This window comes from Haemaphysalis longicornis, unplaced genomic scaffold (genome assembly GCF_048455015.1).
Source record: "Haemaphysalis longicornis isolate Haplotype H1 unplaced genomic scaffold, Haemaphysalis longicornis Haplotype H1 scaffold_10, whole genome shotgun sequence".
In the NCBI taxonomy this organism is placed as follows: domain Eukaryota; kingdom Metazoa; phylum Arthropoda; class Arachnida; order Ixodida; family Ixodidae; genus Haemaphysalis; species Haemaphysalis longicornis.
The window spans coordinates 59,223,634-59,247,798 of NW_027526204.1; the positions used below are offsets into that span (position 1 = coordinate 59,223,634).

The 24,165-nt window shown below is 44.8% G+C and overlaps 1 protein-coding gene across 1 annotated transcript in view; it reads right to left on the reverse strand.

Annotated features, from left to right (window-relative positions):
* Positions 1-2,261: 2,261 nt before the first annotated feature.
* LOC144158609 (uncharacterized) overlaps positions 2,262-24,165 on the reverse strand; it is a 65,568-nt gene continuing 43,664 nt past the window's right edge. The window contains exons 5-6 of the transcript XR_013320148.1: positions 4,630-15,814; positions 2,262-2,397 (exon numbers count right to left, since the gene is read on the reverse strand). The gene's annotated coding sequence lies outside the window, so the exon portion shown is untranslated. The remainder of the gene's footprint in view (positions 2,398-4,629; positions 15,815-24,165) is intronic.

Sequence of the window (24,165 nt, forward strand, 5' to 3'; positions counted from 1 at the left end):
CTTCAACTCTTGGACGGGGCTTTTGGGCCTTTTTGTTGGCTTGGAGGTCGGAGACCGTTCCTTCCACTGTGATGCAGGCAGGTACGCCCTGACGTCCATCTCTTCTCCAGATTTCCTAGGTGTGCCAGACAGACTGGGCTCCCTGGACCTGGATGTAGCACCCTCTCGGGTGCTCTTCTCTTCAGCCACCACTACTGAGGGCGTTGCGGGCGCCACGGGCGGGACAAGTGGTGAGGCGAGGACTGGAGATGGCACAGTTCCCTCCGTGTTAGTTTCTTCAAGGCTCCCAGGTATGATCGAGGCCTGTGAGAAAGGATCAGGAGTGACTCCGCTCCCATCAGTGGGGGTGGCCACCTCAACCTGTCTCGGTCTGGCAGGTGGTGTGGTGACGGGTGCGGCTGCCGCAGGCAGCGCAGCGGCGGTCGGGGGCGGGGGCAAGTCATCTGAGCTGTACTGTGTCGCCGCCGAAACCAGGCGCCACTCCGCCCGTCAGCGATCAGCGTCGGCGTGCCTTCCGGAGCTGAAGAGTGCAAACCGCTTTCAGGATTTGGTAAGCTGATATTCTCAGTGACCTTCAGTAATTATTTCTTTATCCTGTTGGAACTTTTTGCATGATCGTGAAAACGCGGCAGGAGGTCCATGGCGATTGGCACAAGTGAAGTTTTTCGCGTCGCAGTTGCCTGTAGGATGGTCAGTTTGCACACACTTCACATGTTAGTCTAGCCCGGCAGGAGTTCGTACAGTGTCCATACCGTTGGCGTTTGAAGCAGCAGTGTGGGTTTGGCACGTGCATGTGCGTGGGACAACGAAGGAAACCTGCCGTCACGGATTCTGGGTAGTAGGGTTCTGTCAAGTCAGGATTACGTGCCTTTTGATTGCTTTACCATCTCGTGTTATTGTGATGCGCCGGACTGCTGTGTCCCCTTGGTCACTTAGTCCCTTCAGGATGTCGGATTGTGTTTCACTGACGAGATAGAGTTCAGAGATGGGCCTTCAGAAGAATTTAGGGTGCTATGAGGTGTGTCTGTCATTTCTAGATCATGATTTTGGTTTGCTTCAGAAGCTTATTTGCTGCTCTTTGTGGCCGACTTCAATGAGCACATCTTCAGACGTAAGTGTCTTTGCCTTGTAGTTCTTTCCTGCAAAACTCTCGATTAACGTTGCAACGAGGAAGACCGATTTTCCACTTACAGGCGTTACTTTGTCCACAGACTGCATTATGAGGAAACGAGGAAAGTTGTCGTTGCTTTGGAGCTCAATGTTCGGTAGCGGTTTGAAAGTTACTTCGGTGCAGGGCTTTCCAGCACCCGATCATTTGGTGGGGGGGTTAGAGAATACCATACGGCATGTAATAAAAACAGGGGACAGGGGTACTTTCTTCTGCAGCCTTACCCTGATAGCTGAAGAGGTCGCCGAGCTCCCTGCCTGGTAAACAGACAGGGAGGCCATCCGCCGGAGCTCGACCACAGCTCTGATGGTCACCGTTTCTGGTTTTTTGCCCTTCACCTTAAACTCATTACCACGGTTGGTTACAGATGAGTATGGGGGCTTGGGGTCCGCGCTAATTACTCAAGGTGCCCAGTGCAGGGTCTGGGTTGGTAGACAGACACCCTGTACAGCTTCCAGGAAGCACACGAGACATTGTTTGCCCTGTATTGCTTCCAGTAAACAGAAACATTGCAAACGTGTGAAACATTTCAGACAATTTTATTAGTGTTTTAATGCCTATCGCTTCATTACAAAACATTTTCAGGCAGTTTCAAGCATTTAGTGTTCCACAAGTGTGCTAGTTCTCGTGCCTACATAGGTTTCTTTCCTGTACACTATTTCTGGCAAAGGTTGCCGGCATACATCTCTTTAACGTGCAGCCTCAGGTGTTTGAGCAGGGCTGTCTCCTGAGCGAACCTTTTTTCACAGACACTGCAGGCATAGGGCCTCTCACCTGAGTGCAGTCTCCCATGCCTCAGAAGTGTTGACTTTTGGGTGAAGGTTTCTCCACAGACGCCACAGGCATACGGCCTCTCACCAGTGTGCACTCTTTCGTGTTTATTCAAGTCTGCTTTCGTAAAAAAGCTTTTCTGACAAATAGTGCAGGGATAGGGTCTTTCATCGGAGTGTATTTTCTCGTGTTCAGCCAGGTGCGATTTTCGAAGAAACCTTTTTTGACAGCTATGGCACACGAAGGGCCTGTGGCCAGTGTGAATTTTCCAGTGGGCCTGCAGGTCGTACTTGTCACGAAAAGTTTCCTTACAGACACTGCACATCTTGGACTTTTTATGGCCACCAGCTCTATCAAGAACAGTGGAAGTAGTTTTCCTCGGGCTGCGTTGCTGACAGGATTGGCAGGAATGAAAGTCTCCTTCAGACAGGGCTCCCTTGTGGCCGTTGGCAACAGCTCTAATTGAACAAGAGAGGGCATACGAAAAAAATATGAATTTGACAAGCAATACGCTGCGAAAAAAGCTAAGAGCAAAGTGCTCAATGTAATACGTCCAGGTGAATTCCTGTGTAAATGGAAAAGCTCAAAATCGTTCACATTATGCACAAGGCACAGCTTTGATTTTATGGGAAGATACTTTATTATTTTATGGGAAGGTACAACAGCAAGCACAGATTAACGCAAGATTAATAAAAGGCTTCTCGTATTAAGCACAAGGAATCGTAAATTCTATTGTGGCACTAGTTTTCTTCCATATTCATTTGCTCTGCTTAAGGGGTGAAGCAGACAAAATACATGTTTGTTTTATACGAAAGATTTTGTGTTTTATGGTGCCCCCAGCACTAGTCTGGAAGCAAACGATGCTTTATTCACTGACAAATTAATCAATTCCACCTAAAATTTTCATTCTCCCACCGATTCGTGTGTTTTCGTGATGTCTGCAATGATTTATTATGTGCTTGGGCGCCTTGTTTACCGTTAGTCAACCTCGGTAGCGCCACCATGCCGTGGCGGGCCATTTTCTGCCTTTGTTTTCGACCGTATTTGTACATGGTTTGTTTTTATTAAGGTAGAAAATAATCGTTTCGTGAAACATGGTGTTCTTTCGACAAATATGGTCACGTAAGACACCATCGCTTTCGTCAATCGGCCACTGTCCTCTGAGACAACCCAAAAGCGTCGCAATGCTGTGCAGCTAAAACAGCGTAGTGCGCGCAGTACCAACACTACTACGTATTGGTACTCTATGTTCATGTGTACTTTCGTAACTTGCACTGTCTACCCCACCATTCTCACTGTTATAAAAAGAAGGTTACCTTAAAAAGTGCAAATAGCTCATTCGGCAAGCTTATAAGCCCTGCTAATTTGCGTTTGCGCTTGCCGACCTGAGCCAATCGCAGAGCTGTCACATATGATATCATAGGTTCTGTAGCGGGAAATGAACTACTGGGTCGCATGGCCATTCCCTTTTTTCCTAATTATGCAGCTTATTTGAGTGAAGTTTACGTTAAAAGCGGGGTCAGTATGATTATAACGAGGCAATGTTTCGAATGAACCAAACTTGTGTTTTGTCTGCATGGCCCCTTTAAGTAGACCATTGACAAACGAAATACATAGCCAGCAAGCACAGTAAGCAATGCTGACAAGCTAACACTATGTTGTGCTATCTTGATAGTGCTACACCCTAGCACCGCACGTCACACAGAAAACAAGAACCATCACGCCCAAACCTTTTGCCTTTTGCACCGCAGGTCAACTGCCTTAAGTACGTCATCACAGAGGAAACCCAACAGGTCTGTGGCATTGTGCTTCCCAGTGAACTAGTGGAGTGCCACAGCACATAAATTGCATTGAGGACTTCAACTCTGCTGGGGGTTTCAATGGTATTGGCATCAGTGTCACTGCCTCGGTACCCCGTAGCAAGCTTTGAAACACGTCCTACACGAGAGTAGTCACTTTCTAGGAAGCAATGATGCAAAAGTCGACACAGAAGCCCTCCGAAGTGACGTCACCTGGAATGACCGTCACTTTGCAAGCTCCTCTATGCTTGTTCAAGGCTAGTACGATCATTTTCCTTGCCATATCCGAGTGCAGGTGCAGTGAGGAGCCCCTTCATAGGCCCCTGCCCTGTCGTGTTCTTCATGGGTGCTCACTGCTGCAGCTGAACTTTTCTCATACTTGGCTTTCTACAAGCAGTTCTGTGTGACTCTCTTAGAAGTTGCCCGTAAAGATGCAGAGAACATATCCAAAGCTTGAAAAATGTCTACTTCGGTGTGGCTTTAGTTCACATATTGGTGGCTGATGAGCAGGAGCTGACTCCCTGGTCCAGCAGATAAATCAGTGAAGCATGGTTCTATAAAAGAAATCGTAACTCGTTCATCAGCTCTACGTCGTTGACATGATGGGTGGCAGACTCACAACTTCTTTTTCAGGTAAAAGAGATTTATGCTTACGACTACTCATGACAGAGATGTACATGGAAACAGAGGCAAAAATTAGAGCCAACATAACCAGCTTGGCACAAATACAGAGAACATCAACTGTGGGAGCCACAGTCAGCAAGCAGTGAGAATGGCTCTGCCAATGCAAGCCAAAAGAGCTGTAGAATCGGAAAACACAGCTTTTTGGCCCCATTGTTCCCCAATAACAGACCAACAAGGAGTTTAAGAGTGAATTTTTCTTAAACTCACTATGTGCTTGTGTTTCTCCCATGCAGCATTGCTGCGACAAAGCTTCAAAGGGCATGAGCATGCCACATCACAAGTCTTGATGTGAGCACCACTGGGAAAGGATGCTCCCATGACAGGGTTTTTAAAGCACTTAGGTCCAGCAAATCCTTCTTGGCTGATCCGCACGGATAATGTTGTAGCATACAGTTGATCGCCCTTTTCAGTAGCAGTACGGGTGACAATATTATAAGCTTTCTCGTACATAATTCCATTCACCACAATACCATTCTCGTAAACAGCAGCAAGCTGTAGTTGCCTAACTTGGTTCATGCACACAGGCAGCCCCACAATGCCGCCACAAACCGTGCTGTGCACCAAGCGCCAGGTGCGAGTGTGCTTATGGCCGAAATGGCCATTCTGCCCGTGAAGCATATCTAAATGCAGAATACACTTCAAGAAACTCAACTAAGCTACCATAGTAGACTGCAATGGTAATCAGGAAAGAGAGCAGCCGCCTTTGCTTCAGGCTTTGCAAAGGTACAGCAAAGTGGAACACCAGACAAAAAGACAAAAATGGGGGAGAGAGAGTATGCAGCACTGCCGTTCTGCCGGTGGCGAAAAAAGGAATGGGAGGGCTGCTTTGCTGCTTATCTGCTGCTCTTAGTGGAACAAGTGCTGCGTGCGTTTCCCTCGCTACCCACTGTCCAGGTGAATTTTCTTGTACTCCGTTACAATGAAACTACACCAACACTTAGTTATATCGAGATTAAACAGTTTGGGGTCGGTCACAACTAAGGAACGGCCATACTGGTAACTATAGAGCTTAGCCCTAGCCCATAGAAGAGCAAGGCATTTTCCCAGTGATGAAGTAAATCACGTTTTGATGGTGACAAACGATGGCTGGAACATCCAATGATGCAATCCAAGCCGTTTGTACATTGGCTGAGGACGGCTTTAGTAACATGCCCACATGCATTAGCGTGAATGTAGGTGGAAGAGATGCATTGAAGAAAGCAAACAGTATATAGCCATTCTTGTTGCATGTGAAAGCATTAAATGTTCCATTAAGCCGAAAAATCAGCATCCTGTGGCTGCAACAGTCAAATGGCTTCTAAAGTGGCTCATGTCACAATGAGAACAAGTTAAAACAATAAAGAAATTTGGCGGTCAATGGCATCTGAGCCCATGCCTTTGGAATGGGAGTAAAACATGCATCTCACCCCACTAGTTTACCTCCAAGACTGTAGCTTACTAAAAGTGGACCTAGTAGACTTCGACTAAAAGTATTGATAATCAGCGAATGCAGCTTGGCACAAGAATTTGACGTTGCTTGGCACGTAATCAAGCTCAAAACTGAGGTAAGCACGTGTTAAAGCGGAATATAGGCATAACAACATCCCTGCTAAGTTGCCCCAGCTCCTGGCAATGACATCTGCCATCACGTGCTAATGACTGTTTCACCAATTACTATTTGGTTACGATGACAACATGCTTATTGACAATTCCGACATATACACTGAAGGAGATTTGAGAACCTCCTCAACTTCCTAGTTGTGACAGGACTAGTGAAGCGTTTGTAGCCTTGGACAAGACAAATGCGACATAGACTAGACTTGTCCCCCACTCACCTTCTTCTTCCCTCCGTTTCTCTCTCCCTATCCTTTGAAACCCCACTTCGGTTCCCTGGACTGGATTGTATGAGGGTGAACTCCCCCTTGTGTTCAACAATATCCCCAGTTCTTTTCTCTTCCCTCCTTTCTTAATAAATCCCCACTACCAGATTCGAGCATGATAGTGACAGCAGTCAGAATTCTGCTTACAGCCCAATTACAAATACCCATGAAGCTGCGATGTCAACATAACCAATCAAGGTCCTCACATGCCTAAACCACCTATAACCTACGATGCATAGTGCATACCTTTAGAGGTACATTGGCCAACCCACGATGACAAACCAACACAGAAAATACCATCTGCTGCAACAAAATGCCTGGCCAAGAACATTGGCAGCAAAAATGTCCGGTACCACTCATTCTCCATTCTGCTGGCAAGAGTTGCCAGTAACCCAGGCTGCTCAGTGGCAGCTCACATCATACCTCGTTAAAGTTTGAACATCTACTCATCAAATGAAGACACCATGGCCACAAAAAAAAAGACTGGTCATGTGGATTGCCCCATAGATGTTACCAAATGCATTGCATGAGAATAAATAAGGATTATAAGTAATACAGTCCCAACGGTTCTGGTCTACAGCCAATGTGCTACCTCAGAAACTCTGAAAAGTAGCCAGCCTTTATCCAACACAATACTGCAATACATACCACACAGAAAACTAAAAACGTTACTCACAGCACAGAACACCCAAGGAGCACGAAGCAGCACTCAATTGAACATTGCTTTCATGTCAGAGTTCATAGAAGCACCTGGGTGTCCTCAAGGTCATCTTAAACATATATGGGATGCTCCTGCTGATATAAAATTGTTTTGTGAGCCTTCATTTAAACAAGGTCATTGTAGTTTTAGCTAACCAGCTACTACCGCAGATGCAGCAAAGCGCAGAATGTACAGATAGGCAGGCATCGGCAAGCTAAACAAAGTGTGATATATACATGGTGTGTTTTTGCCCACCATGCATGTGCATCTGCGGCCGTCTTTTGACAGTCGCACTGAGATTCCACACCAGTGGTTGAATGTGCCTCGGCTATAAAATTACGTGCAGCAGTGTGGCAGTGGGAGCAGCCTGACGACTTCTGCCAATGGGGAGATGCACGCCTTATGGCGGCAGTTCCGAAGTGCTCAGAGCAGCCAGCTAGGCCAAGCAAGCCAGCCGCGTCATCTGAAAATGCGCAAAGCTGGCTGCGTGACCTGCAGATGCAAGTATTCTGCAGGTTCTATGGCTCAGCTGTGCACCAGGACAGCGCCCATTGGGCACGTAATTTTTCTTCACCAGAAAATGCTCCTTTCCTTCCAATGCAGGAAATGTCAGCCCTGTGTGCATAGATGTGTGCAATATCCAATGTTCTCGGCTGTCGTGGTGACACTTTTTTGCTCAATAGCCATTGGCTGGTAACCCATGCGAGATCGAAACATAGTACTGCTCTTCAATGATGGAACAAGCAATACAACTCCACAAAGAACCCTCCATCTTATGGTTTAGAGTACTAAGTGATGAAATAAACCAATAGCATGCAACTGATTCAACAGGAAATCATTTCTAGATCAAGAAAACCACTTGGAAGTCAATAGGTGGCAATTTTCTAGCACTTGGTCACCACTATACGACACTGCTGTGTCTTTTGCTCCAGGTTTCTTGTTACACAAACACGAGGCAGTTGTTTCCATAATCAAACGAGTGCACAAAAAATGAGATGAAAACATTTATTTTTTATTTCGGAGCAATTAAGTCACATTTTACAGACAAATACATGCTGAAAGGTACACAGAAGGGTCGTAATTTTAGCAAGGTTCCCTTCTAGTTGTCTGTAGTGTTTCTTTAATGTGGAAGATATTAAATAACCTTGACGTGACAATGGCTTGTGAGATTGAGGTTAACATTCTTGACATAACAAACAGCAACCTCCGAGACAGAGACATCTAGACTAGCCTAACGAAATAACAGGTGAGCTAGAAGTAGCATCTTACTATGCTAACGAAGGGTCAACCACATTTTACTTAGTTTTATGTGAAATCATTACGCCCCCCCCCGGGGAAATAACTTGGCCATGTAAGTAGCAGAGGTTAATTTCTACACTTCCTGGACAAATGATGATGCGCACCATCATCTAACCAGGCAAACCAAGGGAGGGACTGAAATTGAATTTGGGAATATGCACAGACAGGCAAGTGACTTTACCACTATCCTACACTAGCACCACATGGAAAATGGCTGTTGAGGTACTTTTAATATTCACTGAGGGGCGCCAACACGAGAAATTAAACCCAAAACGAGTATGCACTCTCATGGCTCCACAGCACACCATAGGAAGCTAAAAATCTTTAACGTTCAAAGCATATGAGCACACTTATATGCCTCGAGAATATTTGTTCTCTTTGGCCAATGTCAGTGAAGACTTAAATTTCATAAAAATAAGTTTACCGAATGAAAAACCATTATAGAAATTTTTGCTCTGTGTAAAACCACATCTAAAATCTACACTTCAAAAGTAAAAAACCCTGGCTTTTACACAAGTTCACGCATATGTGGGTATGTTTACTCAGCACCGGTGAATTCTTCTGGACTTTTACACTGGAAGCAGGCATTCCGCTAAACTCCCCTTCACACCCCCGCCTCTCCAACTGTTCCACTCAGGAGTATTTTTCAGGCATCTCCACAAAAGGCCAACCATGCCTGTAGCTTTGTAATTCCAGGCAATAAGCAGATACTGAGGTGTAGTGGTGAGCCTTAGGCAATGTTTTTCTTCAAAATTCTTCAAGAATTCCCCACTGCGTTCAACTGTGCAATGTCAGCAATGAAGACAACAGAAATGCGTGACATGCACACGAACAAATGTACATACCGACACGATTCATGCGTGGATACAGGAATGCATCTAGAGCCACAACAATGAAGCAGATGGCTATGTGAAGTGCTAATGCAAAACAAGCAGGAGCTGAGCTCACTGTGGGGCGACACCTACAGCACCAATGCCCAACTATGCTGCACCCCTTCCAAAAAATTCCATTGTGCAGCCACTCTCACTGCTGTATGAACGGTGTGTTTCCAACAAAGAGGAGGTGTTTGGACAAAAGGAGCCCGCATCGAGACGTGCTAGCATCGAAAAAAAGTTTGTGTGGGCATATTTCAGGACATATTTACGTATTACGACAGTCACGCACAAACACCGATGAAAAGCACTAGCAACAGTTATACAAACATTTATAGAGGGGCCAAAAAGACAAAAAAAAACTTCATTCAGTTTGAAAGAAGCAGCCTTGGTAGCTTACTCAGCTTCGTTGCAGCCATGAAAGACATTTTTGTACCAAAAACACAATAGTGAAAACTTTTCAACTTCAGACGCATAAGCAGGAGTGACAAAATACAGGCAATCACTGAAAGCACTTTTATCAGTGTATTAACTGCACGTCGGCATACAGGTGTGCGATCAAACAGAACTATGGGCCCCAATACAATCGCTCAGTTATGTTTCCAGGTGGACTTGGGTCAGCAGCCACCAATTGAACGAAGCTAAAACGGAAGATTGGGTGCGTTGGTGCATATTCATAGTACCAGCGCTAACAAAACGAGACAGAGAAGAGGGCTTCTCGTTGTCTCGTTTTGTTAGCGCTGTTACTATGAATATGACCAATTGAACAATGAAGATTCTGTGGTGTCATAAGGAAGTTGCCAGAAAGTGGCTAGGGAGTTTTTGCTTCAATCGTTTTTCCTTAATAGCCCCTTCTGAAACTTGCAATAAAATTGGTATCCCTGTTAGTGGGATAAAGCAGTCTTTTTACTGGACCAAACTTGCATTTTGTTTTCGTGGCCCCTTGAGCCGTGTGAGCGACTAACAAGTGAAAACAAAAGTTCTCCAAGACAAAATGAATGACAACACGACACCCTGAAATGCAAATACAAAGCCACACTGGCGGTGTCTGCTCCCGATGCAATAAAGAAATTCACCCAGACAAGGCATCTCGGTAGCAAAAGAGAATGTTCTGATCACGTGGCTTCTTGTGCCATTACTGGTTCACGTGACACTGTATACTACTAGCCAGACAGATGGCAACGTGTCTGTAACCAGCCAGCAAATTGTTCAATAAGTAGTTATTGCGTAGTGACTGCAGGACAGTTAATCAGTCACTATACAATATCTTGCTAACTTAAGAAAACGGCAGTTTGTGAACCATTTCCATGTGAACAAGGATTCAAGAAAGAGCTGGAAGCATCATTTCCACCTACTGACTTTGTCAGTGACTGCATGGTACACACTTTGGCACACCTTGATTGCCAACAACCAGCTACATAAGAAAGTCAGAAGAAAACTTTGCTAGTGTGCCGAGACATAAGTACAAGACGATGAGCAGCTTAGTAGTTGGGGTGCTTCCATAGCGCTGCATCCAAAACAGTATGAAGATGTCTTTTGGTGTTGGCAGCACCAGCCACACATTTTCTTTCGAGACGTGTCCTACAAAATCTCTGGTAATCACATTAAGCCATTCGCACAAGCTAGTAACTCATTCTTTGTTCTTCTAAATGAAAAAAATGATACTAATTTTTCACGACATCAGCACAGATTACATTTTAGAAGATTTAAATGGCTCACAGCTATTTATTTAAAATTCTTTTGAAAGAAAAAGCATTATCACCACAATCTTTATTTCTTGCTGTGAGACAAATTATAAGCCCCAATGTGATATCTCTGGGAAGGAGAGTTATGTGTCGATGCTACATTTGTGCTATAATGTGCACAGTTGTGGAGGGCTGCAGATTAATTAAGACCATCTAGGGATCCTTAATGTGTGCCAAAGTCTTGACAAACGGCAATCAGGTTTGTCTCACAGCAAACATAACTCCTGTCGTCACTTCTACAACTGCTATGAGTTCAATGAAAACCTGAAATACCTTCTCAATTTATTGTATGCATGCACTATGAAGCTCTATTACTTTTCGACAACCTTCCCCAATGCTCAATGCAAGTTTCCTTGCAGTTACAAAGAGCCTGAATTTCTATAGAAAGTAATTTCTATAGAAAGTAACAGAACACTTTTGGAAAACCCATCCCACCAACTGCGATCTTCTCACTATGCATAAACTTGCTGGTGTGGCGCCCTTAATAGACTTTCCCTGCAATAATAAAAATAACAATATTAATAAAAAATAATAGATTCCTATAATATACCTCCACTTCGCTATAAATTTCAAGAGGTTCCACACCTTCATTCAGCCAAAACGGAATAGCAGAACACTGTCTCGCCCCTGGAGCAAACTTTTAGTGGTGCGGTCACCTTTGCACTAGTACTACGCTAGAGTTTCTGCGTTCACACAATGCTGTCACCTAGCGCACTGGCACACTGAAAAGAACCCATCTGCCAACTTACAGGGAACTTACACGATACTAGCACCATCTCTTGCTTTTACATTGCAAATTTAAGTTTTTCATTTCACTGACACTCTAATGGTTAAAACATCATGACAATGTATTCATCAGAAGTGTCATAAATGAAATGTGCACATTTGAGGAGCCTGAGTGAATTAGGTTAAGCAATGCCTAAAACCAACATCGCCAATGATCACTTCTCTTCTTGCCCACCTGCTCAAATGTCCCTATTTCTCGTTTATAAAAACACTGTTCTAATAGCTTTTGATATATTTGTCATGCCAGTTACCATATCAATCACATTTAAACTAGAAGTGAAATTTGTAAATGCTCGCCTGCCTTCACCTAAACACTAAAAACCAACCTAGAAACCCCCACAAGTAAAAAAGATCTATTGAACTGCCCCGCAGTACTTGGAACATATTTCCAAGAAACATCCGAAATTTATTTATTCATAATCCCCAAGGTATACGAGAAGGCTGTACGGATATTTATCACAAAGGAGTCATTAACAAAACCATCAACAGAGTACTCTTCCGCATTCATAAACACGGTAGAAGCTTGGTGATAGCATTAAGAAAGCCACTGGTACAGAAACACAGCCAAGAACTCCCACTGGTTTGCAGAAATACAGCCAAGAATTTCCCATTCGCTGTATTTCCCATTCGCTGCAAATGCAGCTATGCATGGGCTATGAACATGAGTATGCGCACTCTTAGCATCCTCATGGGCTATGACGTGCCATGAACTGGCCGCAAAGAAAAGTACCATGATGTTTAATTCCCCATTCAACGTCCTGGGTATGTGCTCATCTGACGTTAAGCCTAATACTATATTTCGAGGTCTTATGTCACCAAACACCAAAACATCCTAGCTTAACACATTGCTTGGGAAAAATGACAAAACCAGCCAAACTGCCGGCCTTGATGCTTCAACATCCTATGTCAACTGGTAACCGCAGATTGATGAGGCACAGAAACACAGCCAAGAACTCCCACTGGTTTGCAGAAATACAGCCAAGAATTTCCCATTCGCTGTATTTCCCATTCGCTGCAAATGCAGCTATGCATGGGCTATGAACATGAGTATGCGCACTCTTAGCATCCTCATGGGCTATGACGCGCCATGAACTGGCCGCAAAGAAAAGTACCATGATGTTTAATTCCCCATTCAACGTCCTGGGTATGTGCTCATCTGACGTTAAGCCTAATACTATATTTCGAGGTCTTATGTCACCAAACACCAAAACATCCTAGCTTAACACATTGCTTGGGAAAAATGACAAAACCAGCCAAACTGCCGGCCTTGATGCTTCAACATCCTATGTCAACTGGTAACCGCAGATTGATGTACAAATGTAATTTGGCACGTATAATGAAGTAGCCACTCGAAATACTGGCGCCACAGTGATGGCTGGATGTGGGATGCGTGCTGGCCTGACACAAGGCTTAACGTTGCACTCTGAGATCAAACATCATCAATGGGCACTTGCTGCTTGACGTACAATAAGTCTGACGTCGTTGGGCTTAACGTTATGGTTATCAAACATTAAGCCAAACTGTACGCCCTACCAGAACGACTCTTAGTCATAACGGGGAAAATAAAAAGACACAAAAAGGGAAAAGTTGATAACGAGAGAACACATTTGGCAACTGAACACTGATGCTTTTGCATTCACTACAACATAAGAAGCGATTAAGTGCCCTCAATTTTTACAATGCTGGAGGCAATCAATCATCACGTGATGTAAATAGCTCATGAATAATTAACAGCCTGTTTAGGTCCACTGCAGGACAAAGGCCTTTCCCACTGACCTCCACCCGCTCCTGATGGCAGCGCTGAAGTCTATTCTGTGCCTCCAAATTTCCGCATTTCGTCCATCCAACCAGTTAATGGCCTTCTCCATCTTCTGGAACCATCCCTCGGTAGTTACTCCATTAACCTGGTGGTCCACCAGTTATTAGTTTGTCTCACTACATGGCCATCCCAAGTTATGACTGACTGTATTTACAACTAGCAGGCAACTTTAGTATACACCGTGCCATGGCAAGCTTCCCACTCCTGCCGGTACTTCATTTAACAGCACAGCAGTAACCAACCAGCCAGCCTATTTTCCTCAGCACACCGACATACACCCTATGATCGATGTGTCTACTCCTGCTTGTCATGGTGCAGCCCATGGCAGTGTTTGCGATACCATGGTATTTATGAAGCAACTAGACAAGAATGCTTTTGCATTGGCAACTTATAAGTGCCTAGATGTGCTTGGAGGTTTTTTTATTGAGACAATCATTCATGAACAATATTTTTGCTACACAAATTATTTGTTACAAAGAGGTATGCACAAAATTCTAGACTGTGTGCAATCTCTCGTGGCCTAGTAGTTCGAACCATTGAGAAAACCGTATGAGCCACTGCCAATGTAGGGCTTTGGCCCACTGCAAACGAGTGTGTACTTGTAGGCCACTTTATAAAAGAGCACCTTTCAGTGTCACTAAGTTTCTGGTGCATAAACAGACATTGAATGGGAGACTTGGCGTAAAAAAGACGAGAACACTGGCGGACAAGGCGGGCGACAAGCACGTCTTGTCTGCTACCGTCCTCATCTTTTTTGCGCTGAGCCTCCCATTCAGTACCTACCAACTAGCCCAACGGCACATTTCATTCGACCAGACATTGCTTTTCGGGAAAAACATTTCGTATAGGTATTACACACCTGGGGACTCTAAGCAGTGTGCACACTTAGGTGCGCAATCAGGTATTTTTTTGCAACAAATCTTTTCCCACAGATACTTCACATATAGGGTTTCTCACCTGAATGTGACATTTCATGCTTAACCAGTTCTCCTTTACTAACAAAGCTTTTTTGACACATAGGGCAGCTATATGGCTTGTAACCTATGTGCAGTTTCAAATGATGTTCGAGAGAAAATTTCCGGGAAAAGGCTTTCCAACAAATCTTGCACACGAAAGGTTTTGCACCAGTGTGAATTTTTGTGTGCTCCACCAAATAACCTTTGAAAGCAAAACTCTTCCCACAAACATCGCACACATATGGCTTCTCACCTGTATGCATCCGTTCATGCTTATCAAGCCCTCCTTTAGAAGCAAAACTTTTATGACACACGGTGCAGGGGTATGGCCTGACGCCTGTGTGTGACCTCTCATGCAGAACCAAGTTAGTTTTCTGAGTAAATCCCTTCTCACAGATAGCACATGTGTACGGTTTTTCGCTGGCGTGTAATTTCTCATGTACGGCCAGATACGTTTTCGACAGGAAGCTGTTCTGACAGATGTTGCACGTATAAGGCTTTTTACCAGAGTGCAGACTTTCGTGCTTAACCAGCTCTCTCTGAGTACTAAAGCCATTTGGACACATAGTGCACATATAGGGTCTCTCATCCGTGTGCGATCTTTCGTGGCAGACCAGGTTCCACCTATGGGTAAAGCCCTTCTGACAGATGCCACAGGTGTATGGCCTTTCGCCAGTGTGGCGCCTCATGTGTCTGGTTAAAGAATCCTTGCGGGCATAGCTCTTTCCGCAGACAGCACATGCGTGTCGTTTTCCACCTGTGTGCGAACTCTCGTGAAAACGCAGGCGCTTCTTTGTGGTAAACCCTTCTTGGCACACACTGCACACAAAAGGCTTCTCTCCCGAGTGCAGCCGTTCGTGCATGACCAACTTGGATTTTGTAACGAAGCTCTTTTCACAAACATCACACACAAACGGCTTTTCACCAGAATGCACTCTCTCATGATTGAGAAGGTGCCATCTTTGTGTGAACCCCTTCTGACAGATATTGCATGTGTACGGCCGTTTTCCAGTGTGCAGGCGTTCATGTCTGGCCAAAGAACTCTTCCGAGTAAAGTTCATTTGACACGTACCACATTTATGATTTTCTTTACGAGTCTGTGATCTTTCACCATCAGGTACGCTTTTTTTTGCTGTAAACGCCTCCTGAACACCTTTGTGCGCTGTCATGTGGGTTCGCAGGCTGGATTTTTTACAAAAGCCTTTCTTGCAAACAGTGCAGATGTGATGCCTCTTTCTGTCATCCACTCCTGACTGAACAGGCAACATTGTTTTCGGATGATTCAGTTGCCGACAGTACTGGCAGGAGAAAGGCTTTCCTTTGGGCTGCATCATTTCGCTGTCATTGGCAAGTTTCCTAAGCAGACAAAATAGGGTGGAACGGAGAGAAAAATATGACAGGAAACAGCTTAACAAAGAGAAAACTACAAGCAGCTCAGACAGAGGTGTATGAATAAAAATATTTCAGGCGAAATCAAATTAGAATTGTGTAGCTACCAGAAGTTACGAAAGGTTTGAGTGGTATAATCTTAAAATTAAAACTTGCCAAAAAAATGCGCTTTGAAATGTCTTCATACTGAAACTTTTCTGCCAACACTATCAAAAAAAGTATTTAAGAAAGTTTAAACCATAAAATTCAATGTAGCCATTTAAAAAATGCACCTTCTTGCCCATTATCTGAACAAAGTTCGGTTGCCGATTGCTGGAGCCTAGTTTGTGCTAGCCACTGCAGAAGCTAGAGATGCAATGTAGAATTTTCATGACCTGATCGCTGCTTTCCCCGTCTCTTTGGAACATCAAAACTTTACTGCTCAAGTCAAAAACTGAAAAATACTGCATGGAAGGCAACTTTTTCTGCTAGACGCCACCAATCACATCACCCTCCCTCCCCCACAGTTCTTCAGCTCCAGGGAAGAAGGCTCCTCACCTGCAAGTGCTCATATAACACGCTCATCACAACTCTCATGCCTCATTACATTCCACGACTTTCATGTCGATCAGTTAGCAACGCGGCAACTCTTTCCCCCTAAATGAAAAGTAGTGTAGCTCTTCACTGGTTGTTCTTCACAGGTGTTTCTGACAATAACAGGTGAGTGTTGTCAGGACTACTGCGGCAATAAATTGGTGATGCCGTTACTTGCAAGCAAATGCCTACTGCAGGGAAGCTTGAGCCGACGTCAACTTTTTCTGGTCCGAAGCTATTTATCCAGCTTCTCGCCCTACAAAGCAAAACACAAACTGTGTAAGAACAACTCATGGGATATTAATTTTTTTCTCGCATTCTGCTTGCAACTCGTTTACCGATACTTGAGCAACAACTGAAACCGCTCGAAGCATTCTCCTGGGGGCAGGCCAGGGTTACTGCAGGTTTTACAAAACACTTTTCCCTTCTGCCTCCTTGTTTTTATCATTATATACAGCGCAGTCCTTGCTACTTCGGCCTAGGCGCTTGAAGATAAAATAGATCATCCCATTTAGCTTTTCCTCACACTCAATATGTGCACACAGGCCCTGCTTATTGGCTCAAGCGCTTAGGTCACCCACCAGCGTTTGGCCAGTATTTCAAGTTTTGCTGCTCTTTTTCACCTTGATTCTGCAGCTATGTGCACCCCAAAATAAAACTATTGAGAATCGAAACATCTAGAAGCCAGAGAAATCCTTTCATTGTCTTTCGAAAAAATGCATAGCTCCTATAGTAATGACCCGCAAATTGCTGCCTCCACTGCTGTCGTGGTCTTCGTCCCTCACTCCTGTCGACTACCTCTCATCACTATCTGATGGAGGCACATAATTCTCTTCCTCACTAAAAGCGTCATTGCTTTCACTAAGTGCATCACCATAAAACTCGTGCGATAAGAAAGCGGCCACGCTTCTCAGTGAATGGCGCACATTTGAAAATGCTCTGGGACCCAGAAGGGTCGTGCTGAACATTGTGCTGCACCCTAGTGCAAAAAGAAGTAAACTTCAATGAAGTTCACATACACCTCCAGAGATGGCGCAACGATCTTGATTAAAAACGTGTGAACATCACAGAGCGATAAACTGTGGAATTTAACCTTGAAGACCCAAGTCAGGTGAGCCAAACAACCGCTAGCTACAGCCAAGCTGTGGCCCATTTTCAGCAGAGCCTGACAGTGGGCCACAAAGTTTAGATATTGTTGGGTTTCACAATAAAGATTTATTAGATGTTACTGGCTTTTACAAAGAGCATTAGCCCAAGTCAGGGGCTTTTATTTGTCGTTTTGGACTGATAAAACTGTTCCGAACTAGAGAAGTGAGCGGCGAGAAAAAACATTCAGAAAAAAAACTTTTTTTTTCTTTTTTTTCATGCAGGATAGCAAGGAAGAAAAAACAGAGCTTCCCCAGGGAAATTCGTTGTGATGCGACCAATCTGCAGTTAGGGAAACACTTTCTGAAATTGATGATTTGACGTGAAATCATCAGCAGATTTCAAGAGCAAAAGCTGCGCTGGGACTTTTGTGATGCAGCATGGAGCAAATGTATTCTCAGAATTGATAGAAAAATTTATCAGGCACTCAAGTCTCTTCGGTGATTTGAAGGCAATTAGCAAAGCAATTAGCAAAGACATCTTCACTGCTGCGTCGTGTTTGCGGTGCCGTCACGTTTACCTATCATGAATAATTCTTCCACCTGGCACGATATAGGGTTAGTGCTGTAGTGACCAACTTGGCTGTAGCTCTAGGAGACCCGGGTTCAAATCTCATTTGAACCCAAATGGGTTTCTGTCAATATTTTATTTCCCTTTTTTACAGCGGCCGTAATTTGGTTTCATTTGTGCAGTTGCCAGCAACAATGGTCACTTTTTGCATTTGATGAGGCATCTAAGGCTTTCTCCTTCATAAGTATGTCAAGTTTTTATAGATGTGGGCGTAATCCTTTGTTAAATTTTTCATACTTTCTTGAAAAAAAAAACATGAAAACCTGTTCTTTCCATACCCCTCAGAATTTCATAAAAAATCAGACCAGCTTCATATTTCATTTGCCCGTAGAATTTCTATGGCGAGAGCAGCTTTGGACTGAGCAGGAGTTGCTCATGACTGGCAAAAGAGACACTAGGTTGAGCTCTGAGAGCCTGTGTGCAAAATTTTAGGGCATTTTTCGAGAAAAAGTTTCACGTATGTTTCGAATATTTGTGAATTTCATTATTAGGAATTCAAAACAAAATTATTTGTGCTGTAGTGGCTAAAGAGGGTGGCCAGATGCGATCGAGCAAGCAAGCAAATAATAATCGTTTCAAAACAAGCACAAAATACACAGCGCGACTTTTGTGATAAAGCCCAAAACAAGCGTGAGTTCCATATATGCCCGCACTTATCAAAAATGTTTAACAAATATAATTACAAACTCATTCAAATGTGATTGGAGAGTACACTGAGTAATTTGTATCGCAAAAGTATCTAGTCATGAACTTATCGCAGTCTCTTAGTAGCCTTTGAGCGACGCATGTTCGGCAGCAATGCAAACGTGCAAGTGTGTGATTGCCTTAATTGTTGAGTGAGAACACGTTTATTCCATTTTGTTGCACTTGGGCGCTACTATGGATGAGCGTAGGACTAAATAGGGGGATTTTTATGGAAGGGGAAGTGGGAAGAGATAACTATGCCTCCAATCACTGTATCAGCAGCCTGGAGGCAACACTTCGGTCTCTAGGAGTCGTAGTCATCTCCTATGCATCGCCATAAAGCCGATCACCGACGACTGGCGCTGCAGGGTCCAGAAGGAAAAACAGCAGTGCAAGCCACATGCTAATACCGCACCCGGTAGTCGCTTTAGGCAGCAGCCCAGACCAGGACTGGGGAGACGTGAGCCATGGTCCCAATAACACATTGGTGAGAGCAACGTACCAAGGAGCAGAGGTCGGCGAACTCACTCATGAGTCCACTCACTCAGACTCATTTGGACTCAAACTCACACGTGAGCTTGAGGTTGAGTGAGCGCGAGGCTATAGTGTAGTAGGGTGAGTTTGAGTTTGAGCGAGTTTGAGCCCGACTGAGTTTGAGTACGCCCGAGACCGAGTGAGTTCTGAGTACATTTTGAGTTTGAGTACATTTTGAGTTTGAGTGCATTTTGAGTTTTGAGTACTGAGTACATTTTGAGTTTGAGTACATTTTGAGTTCTCAGTACATTTTGAGTTTTGAGTCTGAGTGAGTTTTGAGTTTTGTGCTCACTGTGAGTTTGAGTTTGAGTGAGCGCAGATGTTCTGCTCAGCATTGAGTCTGAGTTTGAGGGAGTGGTGATTCGGAAAAAAAATTGAGAGTGACTGAGTGAGCCGCGCCAACTTTGCCGAGGTATGCCAAGGAGTGTTGCAGCGGGGGAAGTCCCACACTAGACGTTGTAGGCCAGCCCCAGTATGGCAAGTGCTGTAGGTGCTCAGGACACTGGGAGAAGCCCCACAGTGATGAAAGCAGTGAAGCAAAAATGGAGTAAGCAACGAACCTGCCTGAATTTCCCATATGGGGACAGTTTCCCACCGCAAAAACTCACGGGAAGGGACTGAACAGATGTGGAGTGGGTTTGCCATTGCTGCAATGTAGACTTTCCGGTGAGCTTGACCTATCTGTTTTTCAGTTGTGGGATCAACTTCTTGAAGGACGGGCAAGGACGGTGTTGTCCCGGCTAAGGAGGGGTGGCTAGCCAGCGTGGAGAGTAAATGCATGCTTGCTAGTTGGTGCACATTCTCATTTCCAAGGATGCCGCAGTGTGCAGAGACCCAGTGAAGTGCAGAGTCACAACCCGATTCCCTGAAGACCACAATTCTATGGCAAATGGCTTCGGGGATGGAAATGGTCAATTGCACGACACAGGCTGGATATGCTGCTTGTGAGTCCGTATACAGCTCACTAGGTCTTCCTTGACTGCTGCATCATGATGGGCAGAAATGGCCTGCAGTTCATATTGTGTGCTGTGGGCTGTAGTGTAACAAACACAGTGACAACAACCTTGAAGTGCAGCAGTTTCTATTCACCAGCCCGTGGCGTGCATGATTGCGAGTAGGCTAAAGCGGGCATGGCTATATCCATGTAGATGACACACTCATGCTTAAGTGCCGCCCGCCTGTGTGGAGAGGATGCCACACTTCGCATGGGCTGCTCTTTGACTGCGGTGATGAGGTCCCAAGTGAACAGGCAGTGGCTTGCCATCCGTAATGGTAACATGCTCCCATAGAAGTGTGCGCCTGCGCTGCGGGAGTACTGGTAGGCCACCGATGTTATACCTAGTGTTATACCACTTGTGTTCCAGCCCAGACGGCAAAGGGTGTTCCGGCTGGCCTCTGTCGCGCAAAGCAAGGCTACCTGCGTGTGCCAATAAGTGTCAGTTATTTAGGGCAAATCACTGATAAGGCTCCAGCTCTTGAGCGTTTGGAGGCAGGTGTAGTGGGACGTTTTGTGACCATCCATTGCGATACATTGAGCAATGGATGTCGAGTGGAAGCTTCTCATGCGACTGACAGGGTGGAATGGAAGTCTGTATACAAGGCGAGATACAAGAAGTGCCTGCCCAATCTGCCACATCTCCCTTTCTTTGACTCCTCGAGTATGGTTTGAAATACAATCAAGAATGTCAAGAGCTTGTTTGTGAATCTTCGTCTTCTTTTGAAAGCAGGTAGAGGCGGCGCAATTCTCGGCCAGGTACATATTGAGAAATGTGTTGGACAATTTCTTGACACAGGCAGGGCAGGAGGCATACCGATTGCAAATTGGAGGCACCTCTTCCTTTTCCCACTGGACACAAAATAAAGTTGTTCTCTCTTTCTCTTCATTGCATGTTTCGTTCCAGACATCAACTAAACACGGTTATTGTCGCATGTGTTCGACTCGAATGAAAAATCCTCAACCCACTTCGGCTGAACCATGCATGTTTTCCAGTTGAAAACATTATATTTGCAGTCAATTAGAATTCCTTCCAGTGACACTTCAAAGATTAATGCCATAATTTATATGCAAGATGACTCTTAAAGGAGTACTGACATGAAAATTTCATGTTCCACTTTTATTGCTTTTATCGATGCTTAATGATCTGGCAAACGCGAAGCAGCACTTTAAAATACTTCAGTGCGCGATGATTACATTGAACGGCCTGAAAATCGTTTGTTTCACATTCCCGCGATTTCATCTGAACGGCCTGAAAATCGTTTGTTTCACATTCCCGCGCTTTCATCCCGAAAGGCGCATATGACAGAATCCTGGCATGACCTCAACGCTTCGTGCGCACGTCAAAACACTGGGGAGGCCGGCGGAGGCGTTTCGACCACGTCGCCACCGCAGCGAAGGGCTGAGCTGCCTGAAGGTGCTAGGCCTACCATTGCGGCGAAAATTCGATGACTGCTTTCAATAAAATCCAGATGGCGACTTCTATTGCGATGCCGGGCTATATTATCTCTTCCTCTCCCGTGTGTGGAACTTTATTTTTGCCACCAGTTCCTTTCTGGGCAGCGGTTATGCCTGTAGCTCTGGCTACGTGCACGCGTTTGTGAATGCGCCGGCACCCGCTCGACGCTCGCAGGGCCGCGCGCGTGAAGCGACGCCACAAGTTTTTGACGATCGGTGTCCGCATCACTTCTTTTGACTACCACAGGATGATGTCACGCTGATGTCCATTTGCTGAGCGCAGCTCTGCGCGCTGCCTCATCGGCGCCATAAATGAGATCCAATTAAAGTATGTTCTTCGCGTCGCAAACCGCTCATATTTCAGCCAGGGTATTCTGTTGAGTAAAGGGAGCGAAGTGTGCAATAATATTAACGCCGAAAATTGGTATCAGTACTCCTTTAACGTGACATTGTTCATGTTTCAATACCACAACATAACGCGTTCACCTCAGCGTTGGATTTGCTGATGGGCATGGCCACCAACTGAAGCAGTCAAACCCTTCTACCCAAAATGTTTGCTGTTTTTGATGAGAAATGTGCTGGTGAATGCCGGGAGTACTACAGTAATATTTTTACAAAAAATGCGAATAAAAATAAGCCCAGAAAAAGCGACAAGCAGCTGAAAAAATTCTGCAAGTAATCTGCAAGTGACTGGGTGAAAAAAAGTTCAAATCCACTTATAATAAGCATAATTCACAACTCTGTGGCTAGGCCACTGTGCAGCTGATCCCAAGCATGTGGGCTATATCTGGGTCATGTTTTTTTTGTTTTTCTGATGCAGGCACAAAATAAAAATCACCTGTGTGTTCAGCATTGAGACTTCGCTCTATTAAATCTCCAGGTGGTCTAAATTTGTACCATACCACATAGCCCAGGTGTAACTTTGGCCCGTAAAACCCCAAAATATTACTTTTTTTAACCTGTGCTGTGAATCCATGTTTCGAAAACGGTCACACAGAATTTTGTCAGTCATGCACACACCTATACAATACTTTGTGTACCTTTTCAGTTGAAATTTTTACTATATTGACAGTTACACACACTTTTATTTGGAAGTACTTTCACCCCACGCCCACCTTTCCTGAGCCGAAGCGACCACACTCTAACGCCTCCAGACCAACTCCTGCGCCCATTCAACAGTCCCGAATCAGCCGACCCTCGGCCTGGAGCAAACACGCCTCTCACGATACAGGCACAAGCCAAGCAAGCTCCAAAGGTGGGGAAAAAATGCATCACATTTCAGTGTATTAGGTGACATGTGGGGCATTCATCCACTGCGTACGCCTCTGCTAGTGAACGTTAACGATTCCAAGCTGTACTGGTAGGCTTAGCTGACCCATTTTACAGCTGAAAACATGGCAGAAGTGCAGTATGCCGATTGCTGAGATATTGAGAATGCCCAGCCGACGGGAACATCCGATATTAAGCCAAGCATGATGTTTCACAAAACCAAAACTGAAACCGGTTTGTATTCCAATCTTGCACATCATCCAATCACGCAGCACCTTGTATTGATGTCACTGCTGTTACTTGGTGTAACCACTGCAGACCACGCATAGTAGTTCTTCTTTTGGGCTTTATAACATAAATACCGCCATATCGACTGAATAAATGATGAAAAGTGCATTTATTTGAGCCAGTTTTTGCAGTGCAAGCAAGAACAGGAGCCTGACAAATTCACTTCAGTGTCCCTTTATGCCTCAGGCAAGCCACCTATGTTATCCATACATGTAGCCTACGCCCATTACAACAGACCCCTTTTAATCCATTACAACAGACCCCTTTTAATCCAGAAAACGATGTCTGCTGTATACGAAGCATGCCGTATCCAAACAAAAAGGGGGGTACTGAGTGTCAAGTGGGAACTGTGACTAGTGTTGCACACAAATGCTACAGACAATTTATCCCTTTTACATGCCTGCAGCTTCTATGCGCCGCATTCATGTGGAGAAAGGGACAGCCTAACGCCATTTTCTAAGCTGAGCAGTGCCACTTGGAAAAGGCCTAGCGCATGCGGTCCAGCATGCAGAGATGCTTGCTAAGTTGAGCAAATAAGGCAAAAGTGTTGATAGGAGCAGCTACCAATCAGTTATGAATTAATAAAAGCCTATTTTTGCAGGATAGGTCTTTGGCCTATTAGGGGGGAAAGGGGGTGCAGGAGGGGAAAAAAAATTAAAATGTGCATACACAGTCACCATCACATGCAATGATCAATGTCTGCCTCGTGAGAAACGCCCAAAGGGAGAGCAGTGTGTTGCGGCTGTTGTTGAAGGTGGTCCTTTGGTGCAGGGTGGTGACGTGCGGTGGCAAGTATTTGGCA